The sequence below is a fragment of the Lactuca serriola genome, chromosome 4 (genome assembly GCF_051521515.1).
Source record: "Lactuca serriola cultivar US96UC23 chromosome 4, Lser_US96UC23_V15, whole genome shotgun sequence".
NCBI classification, from domain to species: Eukaryota; Viridiplantae; Streptophyta; class Magnoliopsida; order Asterales; family Asteraceae; genus Lactuca; species Lactuca serriola.
This window is the reverse complement of record NC_136411.1, coordinates 392,026,759-392,037,443: the sequence shown is the minus strand read 5'-3', so window position 1 is coordinate 392,037,443 and position 10,685 is coordinate 392,026,759. Positions and strand designations below refer to the sequence as shown.

Here is a 10,685-nt window from a genome sequence, read left to right as displayed (position 1 = left end):
GAATGGTTAAGATTTTGTCCTCATGTCTCACAAAATATCATTTTCTCAAATGAACTTAACCATATATATATATATATATATATATATATATATATATATATATATATATATATATATTTATTTATTTATACCTTAATAAGCATTTGGCCCAAAATGCTGAATTTTAAGAGGTACAACCATTACAACATAATATATAATGAATTTATACATTAAAAATTACTGAATCCTGTCAACATATATGAATGAAGTCAAAGATGATAAGATTATGAATGGGTCAAAGTTTCCACACCCTCTCTCACATTCATCAGGCTGAATCAGTCAAGTTGAAGACTTATTCTCAATTTGTTTCGTGTCACGATGCTTGAAATGAGGGATTTGAGTCAATGTTTAAATCCTGATATCTCTGCTAATATATGTGGATTCTGGTATGCCTTCCCTTATATATTGCGTTAATACCACAAACCATTCATCCTAAAGAATTATCTTCAATTTGATGTTATCATCTGTTCCCTTTTTACGTTCTTCATGACCATCCGCTTCCCACTATATAATCCCAACTAAAAACGTCATCACCTTACTTGCATCTTTCTTGTAAGTTTTCTTTGCCCTAAACAAAATCACCCTATTTCAACATTTTTTTGTTTCTTATTCTTTTATAGTCTCCTATTAATTCCTTTCCTTTAATAGTTAATACCCTCTCTTATAATCTCTCCTACTTTCCACACTTACCTTTTCCGCATAACTATTCTCATAATCAGATCGAGGGTTTCGTTCCACCTAAATCAATACCTTCTATAGATCACAAAACCCAGTAAGTTTATGCCTTCTCATCACCATTTTATGCAAGTCTCTGTTGCGGGTTTATGCAATTGTTTGGATCTTGAATTGAGTTTTATTTTTCCGACCTGAATCTCATGTGAGTTAGACTTCTTATCTCTTACATACCACTTCATCTATTTGACTAAATTTGTGTTAATGAAAATTTGGTCAAAATTGTTCAATTCATGTAAGTTTTCAAAGCAGGTGTTCAATAGAAGCCTAATAGTTGTTTTTGAGTTGTTTGGCCTGAAATTGGCGCTTCCAGATTGCAATGTTGCTGTTGGAGGGATTTTTCTATTAGTTTGACCATTCTACCCCTACTTAGGTTCGAATTGTGTTGGATAACCAATAGATTTTTCCACTGTTCAATTCAACGAAGTTTTCATCCACACTTCATCTATTTGTTAATACCTGATGCTTTCAGTTTTCATGGTTGCTGTTGAGTGAGATTTCCAATAGATTGGACCATTCTACCCTTATGGGTTGGATTTTTTATGTATAGCTTGAAGTTCTTAGTTTGGTAGAAACTTAATTCTCCTATGTGTGTCACTTTTTTCATTTTGTTTGATGTTCTTGTAGATTATTGTGGTTTGGACAATTCTACCCTCGTGTATTTAGTCAATAAGTCAGGAGATATCAATTTCTCCAAGAAAATGCTAACCATGTTTCCAAGCCGATGGTCAGTTTTTTTTTTTTTCTGGTTTATCAACTTAATTTTGTTTAAATACTTAAGTCTTATGATTTATGACTTTTGGGTAGTTTTTTTTATAGTATGTGAATGATCAGGATGCAAGTAGTGGAGTAAAAACAAAGAAATTGGAGCATTTTCTTGAAGAGACATTCCAACAGCAAAGATACTAAATTGAAATAGGACAGAAACTGATTGAGATACAATCCAAGATTGTTTATGGCCTATGGGTCTGTTGGTGGTCTAGATGTTGGATTTGGCATGAAGAAACTTGCTGGTTGTTCAGCTCAAAGGAGACCATGAAGGCCCTCTTTCTTGGGATAGAATGATACATCATAGAAACATAACTCTTTTTTGGGTGTATTTTGTAGTTTTTGGCATAGTGTTTTGCTTATTTTGTAGAGGAAAATAGCCAAAAGTGTATAGGAAAGCAAACAAACTTTTGTTGAGTTGCAGAAAGTATCCCCTTTTATCATTATCAGGTTAAGATCATATTTTTTAACATAAAAACCCATATACTTAATTTCTTCACATATACCCTTTTATCATTATCAGGTTATGATCATATTTTTTTAACATAAAAACCCATGTACTTAATTTCTTTACTTAGCTACACATTTTTGAGAAAAATAAAAACCAGGTCGTATTTTTAAACATAAAAACCCATTTACTTCATATATTAAGACTTTAGATAAGTTAGTTCAAGCAACTGTTGATAGTAATGATGCTTGAAAGGCATTCATCCGTGAGATGCAACATTTTGAAGTTGAGGCTGCAATTATAAATTTAATTTAGAGGGTGGATGGAGTTGAAACTAGACATGGTGAAAGAGTGTGGGGATAGAAATCTTAAATATTTATGAAATATTCATCAAATCAAAAGTATAAACTTAATCAAACTAGAATAATATGTAGAAGAAAATTTTGATTAACATCCATGACAAAAAAACACCAACTATAATCGAACCAAAAAATTGAACGAACTTTCTTTAACCAAATTGAAAAAAGCTCAAAAAACCAATTCAGGTAGCCTGAAAATCATTACGTTTTTATCTGAAATGTTATTTATTTATTTATTTATTTTTTTTTTTATAAAATGAGAGACTGTAAGGTCGGACACACTACCTCCTAATAAACCCTTTAAAGTACCTTGTAAACCCTAATTCACAATTCTTAAACACTAAACAACAACCTTACCCTAAACTATAAATGCTAAACCCAAAACATACTTGAATTTTAAAAAATATTTAAATTAATTAGCATAATTTTTACCACAAAATATTTTATTTTTTGTAACCCAAACCAAAAACACACTTTAATTTTTTATCCTGAAAAGATACTTATGTCAATTAAGTCCCGATCACACTATATATATATATATATATATATATATATATATATATATATATATATATATATATATATATATATATATATATATATATATATATATATAAAGACTAAATCTGGTCCATCGGATGAGAAGCATCATTTGATTAAGAATTAATGCTGATATTCTAATTTTTTTATTTAATCTTTAAACTAAATCGATAATAATATGTTATAAGGGTAATTCAGTATTTTTGTAGGATTTAAATTAGGAAGTCGAAATGTTACGATTGTATAACCCGGTTGTTTCGTTCCACATTTTAATACCCATTTTATTAGGCAAGAATGTGTATGATATTAAGAAATGAATATACGATTTCCTTCAAAACAAATCAATCATCCACTCTGTAAAAGATAGCGTATCACCAATTCCAAAAATATAGTACATGACTAGACGTATAAAAGGATTGATAAGGGGTTTACATTCAAATCAAATAATCGACCACAACTGAATAATCGAACAATGAGACGCCGATCAAGCTCAAGATTAAGAGCAAGGTTCTAAATGGCGTGAGGCGTGGCGTGGCGGCAAGGCCAAGCCTCAAGCTTAACGAGCCATGACGAGCCACGACGTTTTTCAAGGCGTGATGTAAGGCGGCGATTTTGTATTAATTTAAAATTATATTGCCACATAAATATAAATTTATATTAAATATAATTACTTATTAGAAGTGTTAGATCAATAACTAATAACAAAAAGTTAACAAAAACCACAATACTTGTATCTCCGATTTGAAAAGACATAACGAAGCGAAAAAAACTGTGTCTCAAACGAAAAAACACGCGCCATAACACGCCATAACGCGCCATGGCGCGCCATATCACGCCTTACCACGCGTTACGCCTAACAACAACGTTATGGAGCTTTTCGTAACGGCGAAGCCACGCCTCACGCCATGGCGCGCCTTTTAGAACACTGATTAAGAGAGAACTTCAAAATGAAGTTCACAAACACAGCATCTGCGCCACTTCATATCGATGATGACGACGACGATTTTGTCGATCCACCGTTGCCAGATAATGTTTAAGTTTTTGTTTTGCGGTATATGCTTCAAGAATGCAAGTGCTATTTGCAAGAAATATTCATTCTGTAAGTATGATAACGTGAAGTATGATAATTTTTTTTTATGAAATTTAGTCCAAAAGCAGTTTGGGTTTAAACAGGGTAAGTTTGAACATGGCAGGTTAGTTAATAATGATTTTGTGACTTATTCTTCAAGAATCATAAGATTATTAGTGTATTAAAGTGTATTCTATAAGAATGAATCGTTATTCTTGAAGAATCAGGTAAGAATCTATGTTTCGAAGAATTTAGGGTTTGAACATGTAACTCACTGGAAAAGTGGGTTTTTTTACAATGATCAGTTGGTTTTGGGTTTGCGGGTGTTGTGGCTTATTAATAAGTGTTTTGTTAATATGTATATCTTCTTGTACATGGAATGCTCTAAGAATCAACGGTGATCACATTTCCTTTGTTGTTGATATGAACCGGTGCTACAACAATTAAGTTTTAGAGTTTATGTTGGTTGTAATGGTTAAATACATAATTTAAGGATAGAGGAGAGTTGTTTAAGTAAAAAATGATGTTAGTTTAACTATGAATTCAAATGTCGGTCAGCGGCCTATATGAAGTGCAATACATTCTTGTAGAATGTTTCAATGTATAGGCCCTGCTTGAGATTGGCGTGGGGTAGTAAAAAAGTGGTGAACAATTCTTTTAGAATAATGGGAACAACACAATGAACATATTCTTCAGGAATGGTGTGAAATACATAATAAAGGATAGTATGTCAAATTAAATGAGACTACATAATGTGAGTAAAATGGTTTATTTTTTAACTTGATTTCAATGATAGGTTTTAACTTGATTTCATTGACAGGTTTTGGTTTAATAGAACAAGCTCCGCAAGCTGTAGCAGCATTTGATGAAGAATTACCAATGGTAGAAGTCAATGTAGATCAAGAAGCAAGTATGAGTGAATGGAGGAATGAAAATCAGAAAAAAAGAAAGAACAAGCACATAGTAGAATCACAAAAGAAGGGTAGAAAAGTTACAAGAAAAGATGATGGTATCAAAGCTGTTGAAATCAGATCAAAAAGAAAGTGTAATTTAGTAGCAAAGGCTAAAACAAGTAAAAAGGAATATGGTTCTGGGATGCACAAGCCAATTGAAATAAGTAGCAATTCAAAGAAGAAGTTTGAGAAGAAGGTAAGGGAAAAGAAATTGGAAAAGAGAATGGAAAAGAAGATGGATAAAAGGCATCTAGAAGGGCTTAGAAGACTAAACAGTAGAATGTCACCTGCAAAGATGAGCCTAGCTGTAAGGAGTTTGACAAAGGCGCAAAAAGAACAAGTTAAAAAATGGGTTTAGGTACATTATTAGATATAGATATCGGTAGTTTACCAGGGCACTTAAACTACTATCTTCTTGATCATTATGATCCATTGACAAATAGACTTGTGTTGCCAAATGGTGCCTTGGAAATAACCAAAGAAAGGATACATGAGATTATGGGTATACCTATGGAGGGTGTTAATATTAAGGAACTACCTTCCTGTGGGACGGACAATCATGTACTTAAAGAATGGATGGCTTAGTATCCAAAAAAATTGTTTTCTAGTACAGCGTATTTGAAAAAAATAAAGGAGTCAAGAGTGGATGACATTCTCTTTATACTTAATTTTATTATATTGTTTATCAACACCTTTATTGAGTCAAAGCAAATGGGGACATATCAAATAAAAGCTGTTGAGAAGTTAGTTCTGTTGGAAGACTATTCAACTATTGATTGGTGTCAGTACATGGTTGATAGCTTGATGACAAGGAAGCAATTATGGAATCGGGACGACCGGTTTTGCTATTACTCAGGGCCTATTACCGTATTGTTGGTATGAATGTCATAAATATATTTTAAATACTAATGATTATTATTCTATAATTGTTATATTATTATATGTTGTAACAAATTAGTAATATGTGTACAACTTGTTTATGTGTTTAATGCCCGCATAAGTGAAAGCATTAAATTGAAAAAAAGGACTCCTTTCATAATACATGTTACTGGAGATAAGCTGGAAAAGATCAAGGATTCTGAGGTGAATGCGAATGCTCTTGGGATGGGGCATTTCATCAGAAGAGAAGATGATGAGAATGAAGATGTTAGTAGTGATACAGATATGGAGTTGGAAACAGTTGAGAGAGAATTTGCAGATGAGGAGGTAAGCACTGTTATTTTATATCCATTTAACATAGAATCATATTAAGTTTGATTGTGTAAGTGATGGTGTATTATATTTAAGAATAGGCACATTATAATAAAATATTTAGGTTTGAATTACATATTCGATCATATAGACGTGATTATGTTATATAACTCATTCAGAATGATGACATGGTATGAGGTATATGAGGTTGTGATGAGTTTTAAAATTATTTGAATCTTAAATAATGGATTAATAATAATTTTTTCTGATATTAATTATTTTGAATCAATGAATGTGTAATATTATTTGTTTATGACAGTTTAAGTATTTGGTACATGTAGGCATATTGTGCCATATTTGACATCTAGTACAATAAAGTATTGACTGAAAAAGGAAGCATGTCAAAAGCATTATATAAAGAGCTGAAAAAGTTTCTTGATAGAGAAATATTGAGAGAAAGGATGACATTGATGAAAATGTTGTTTAATGATGTGGGGATTAATGAAGATGTAGTTATAAATGAAAGTGATGGCATTGAGGAGGACACAGACACAGACGATGACATGTTATAGAAAAATGCACAACATGAAAATTTTGGACAAGCTTCCGGGTCAAATAAAAGTCCTGTTACACCATACGGGACAAAAGAGAATGTAGAAGACATTGGGAAACACAGGGAAGGGAAAGAAGTTGCACATGACTACGTGACGCCTATGGGTGAAAATAATGAAGCATGGGGCAATATAAATGAATTGAGTAGTTCATAATTCTTTAAACTTCCTGGAGTTGTAGATGAAGTGCTAGATATGATGGATAAAGTATCAGGTGATAAGAAGGTTACTTATGTTGGAGATAACAATTATGGGGTTGATAAGAGTTTAAAAGAGACAATCAATGAGGAAACAACTTTTACTGCACAAAGCTCAAGAAATTTATTGACTGATCTAAATGAATCAATTGTTGTGAAGGATAGAGGGAACATTGAAAAAGAATCAAATGTGACTGGGAGAAGGAAAGGTAAGGTTACAGACTATGAGCGGTCACCATTTCTGGATATGATAACTCGGGTACATGAAAGAGTAAGAAAAGAAGAAACGACTCTTTGCAACTCTATTTTCACTTCTAAAGAGATCAATTGTAAGTTTAAATTTTATATTCATTTTTTAATCATATATGTTGAACATGGTATATGGTTTGTACATGATTGTTAATGAGTATGTGTGTAAGTAGGGATGTGATTTTGGATTTCGAAGAAGGAGAAAGACTTCTTCAAGGTGATTCATATTTCTTTGAAGACAAAATGTTCATTCATAGGTCGATAATTATTTGTTGGGCAACATTCTTAAACACTATGGAACGATACAAAGAACTAAGAACAACAACAAGATTGTACTTTAATACCTATTTTATGGTATGCAAAATTTTTTTAATACTTGAAGTTCATTACAAATGAAATGTGTTCTTATGTTAATTGTTGGTTAACTGATTCCCGCAGAATGAATTAGTGATGGACGAAACAGAACTTGAGATTTCTAGACTTAAGGAGTTCACTTTAATGCTTGAAATGTTCATTGGAAATTTGGATATCAAAGCAAACTTAAGTGATGTTGGATTGGTATTTTTTTATAATGAAAGATATAAATTTCAAAAATATTGATGTGAATAGCATGTTAATTAATTTAGTCACTTGTGTAGGTTTTCTTCCCAATAGTTGATGTTGACAAGTATTATCTGTTGTGTTTCGACTTAAAGAGGGGAAGATATTTGATTATTGATCATGTGAAACGTATCGGTACAGTTGACAGTCGATAGGGAAGAATACCAAGAACACTTGTAAGAAATAATATTATTACATTTTAGAAAATATGGAAATCATATATGAATAAATCATGGTTAACACTACGTATTTGACTTTGGTTGCAGCAACGGTTCTTTTGCAACTACTTGATGACACAAAACCATCAAATGCATGCTGAATTGTACTCAAAGGAAGCAAAAATCATGAGAGTGGTTTGGGAAGTCCGTGATATTGGTCCTGACTGTGGTCTATATTTGATGAGGCATATGGAGTGCTATAAGGGAGATCTAGAAGGGAAGTGGGAAACAGGATTTAAAGGAATAAAACATAGTGATGCTGCGGTATTATCAAGACTGAGGTACAAATATATGTATAGACTGATGACCTCGGATCACAACCTGCAGAAAGACATGTTGTTGGAAGAAGCTGATAAGTTTTCAAAGCTAGATATATTGCAGAAAAGTATGTTGTTTGATGAAGCGAAGGAGTTGGCAAAGAATAAAAGAAAGAAGTATAAAAAAGCAAGGAAATGGAAAAAGTGGCTGAAACGGGTATAGTTGTATAACAATGTTAGTGTTTTGAATTTCTGGTTTGCAAAACAATAGTTTTTATATTGTTTGGTTTGCTTTAAGTTTTTTATGTCGTTTGTTTTAACTTTTGTCAGACTTTGGTTGATGGAACATCTTATTATTTTGAAGTTAAGGTATGAAAAAATGATGGTTTATGGAAGTTATGATTTAAATAAAAGTTAAAGGTTTTGGGTGGAGACAATTTTTTGAACTCTTATATAATTAAGATATGATTTTATTGGTGATTCTAACAAATATCTGTGGAATGTGATTTTTTATGGCTGATTTATTAGGAATATGAGTAAACAATACTTGAAATTGGTGGTTCTTAGGATGATTGATTTGCATTGACAATCAGTAAAAATAGTTTGTAAAAATATATATCATTTACATGGATAATCTCTTAGAATATGGTGTTTTAATATGGTATTGAATGATAATTTTGAATTACATTTAACTGGACATTCTGGTAGATATATTCTGAAAGAATTAATTATAAAACATAGTTTTAAAAATTATTTGCATTGGCTGGTTATTATGTGTAACTAATGGTTCCCAAGTATGCTGCACTTACATGTAATAAATCAAATAATAGCTTGTGATAGTATATATTATGAAAGAATTAATTATAAAACATAGTTTTAAAAATGATTATGTATTGAATAATAAACTAGAACAGGTGAAGGTAAAATAACAAAACAAAGAATAAAGGAATTAATTACTTATAACAATGAGTACTTAGCTACTTATAACAATCTAAATAACACATACTCTTTATTGAAAAAGAAATTAATGAAAAACATAAAGTCGTTTAATTCATTTGTTGCATGAATAGGACAAAAAAAATACTACACTACTTTAGCCTTCAAGGGGCAATTCCTCTTATCATGATTAACCTTCTGTTTGCATGAGTTACACATTCTCTTTGGTTTATGACATTGATTGTCAACATCTCTTTTTTACTTTTAAGTCTTTTTCCACAAGTACCAGAACCTTTGTTGTTGATTATAGAAGGATTCTCAATTTCACGTTCCTTTTGAAGAGTAACACCTATAATCTGTTCAAAATGATTCCTGTTAACCAAATTGTCAGACGAAGATGAAAGGCAGTACTTCATTTTCAACTTATTTATCTCCTCTAAGTACTCATGCAACTTCACTGGATCATGACTCAAAAATGAGACAAAGTGATCAATAGTTGAAAAGATGTCGATTGCTGCCCGATCAACTTTTCCGTTCATTTGAGAATTCTTAAACCGACGCCTCAATAATTCTGGAGGAATTATGTTCTACACCAACGTTTCAATATATATCTTTCGGGTATTTTTTCAAGATTATAGTACCTCATAACAGAAAATATGTGCCTGCATAGAACTCCAACATGTTCAAAATGCATGCATGTACACATGAAGGATCCTTCACTCTTGTTGTGAGTAACCTACATTTTATTGATGAAAATTTAATTAATTTCAATATCAATTAATATGTCTATGATTTGAATTTTAATTAATTTCAATATCAAATAATACCACAAACATACCTTAAAATCTTTGTCCTTCACAAGACTATCAAAATGATATTCTTCCTCCTCGGGTTGGTCGGGGACAACTTCCTTTGTCCGTGTGCTAACACTTTTCTTTCTCTCTAAGACATCAAACATGTCGACACCATAAGAAGAATCAGTTACGACTTTTGTGATAAAACATGATTTTTTAGATTAATAAATCTCTTCCTGAACTTGATAAAATATTCTTCTGGTGTAAACCTTTGCTGCGTGTGGTTCATAAGGAAGATATGTAATGTTCTTCGGAAATGTTGTTGTAGTTGTGAAATCCGATGAATTTTGAGTGTGCCTTTGTCTTTGCATGACCAAGTCAAATGTCATCATAAAATTGACAAGATATGATCCAGATAGTGTAGTGTTCTGAAAAGACCAGTTTTGACTTTCTGAGAGTGACGTGGTTCACATCAAACCGGACAGTGGAACATTTTTGAAAAATTCAGGAATCCAAAGTCTCCTCAAACCAAACATCTTTCTTAACCATGTATTATCCTCAAGATGAAATTCTGTAATCATACTGTCCCATCCGACTTCAAACTCTAATTCATTAATTTTTGCATTCCATATCAAGCTGTTGAAACGTTTCTTAAAGTCTGAATTGTTGGCAATTTCCCAAGTTAACTAAAAAAAATACAAACAACATAAAATTGTAAGCATAC

The 10,685-nt window shown here is 31.7% G+C and overlaps 1 long non-coding RNA gene across 2 annotated transcripts; it reads left to right on the top strand.

Annotated features, from left to right (window-relative positions):
* Positions 1–247: 247 nt before the first annotated feature.
* LOC145097867 (uncharacterized) lies at positions 248–2,042 on the top strand. Of its 2 annotated transcripts, XR_013704516.1 has the most exons (3): positions 289–916; positions 1,399–1,498; positions 1,591–2,042. It is a non-coding gene; the product is annotated as an uncharacterized LOC145097867 (long non-coding RNA). The 2 variants fall into 2 exon arrangements; XR_013704515.1 differs by having other exon boundaries at positions 248–1,498.
* Positions 2,043–10,685: the final 8,643 nt, after the last annotated feature.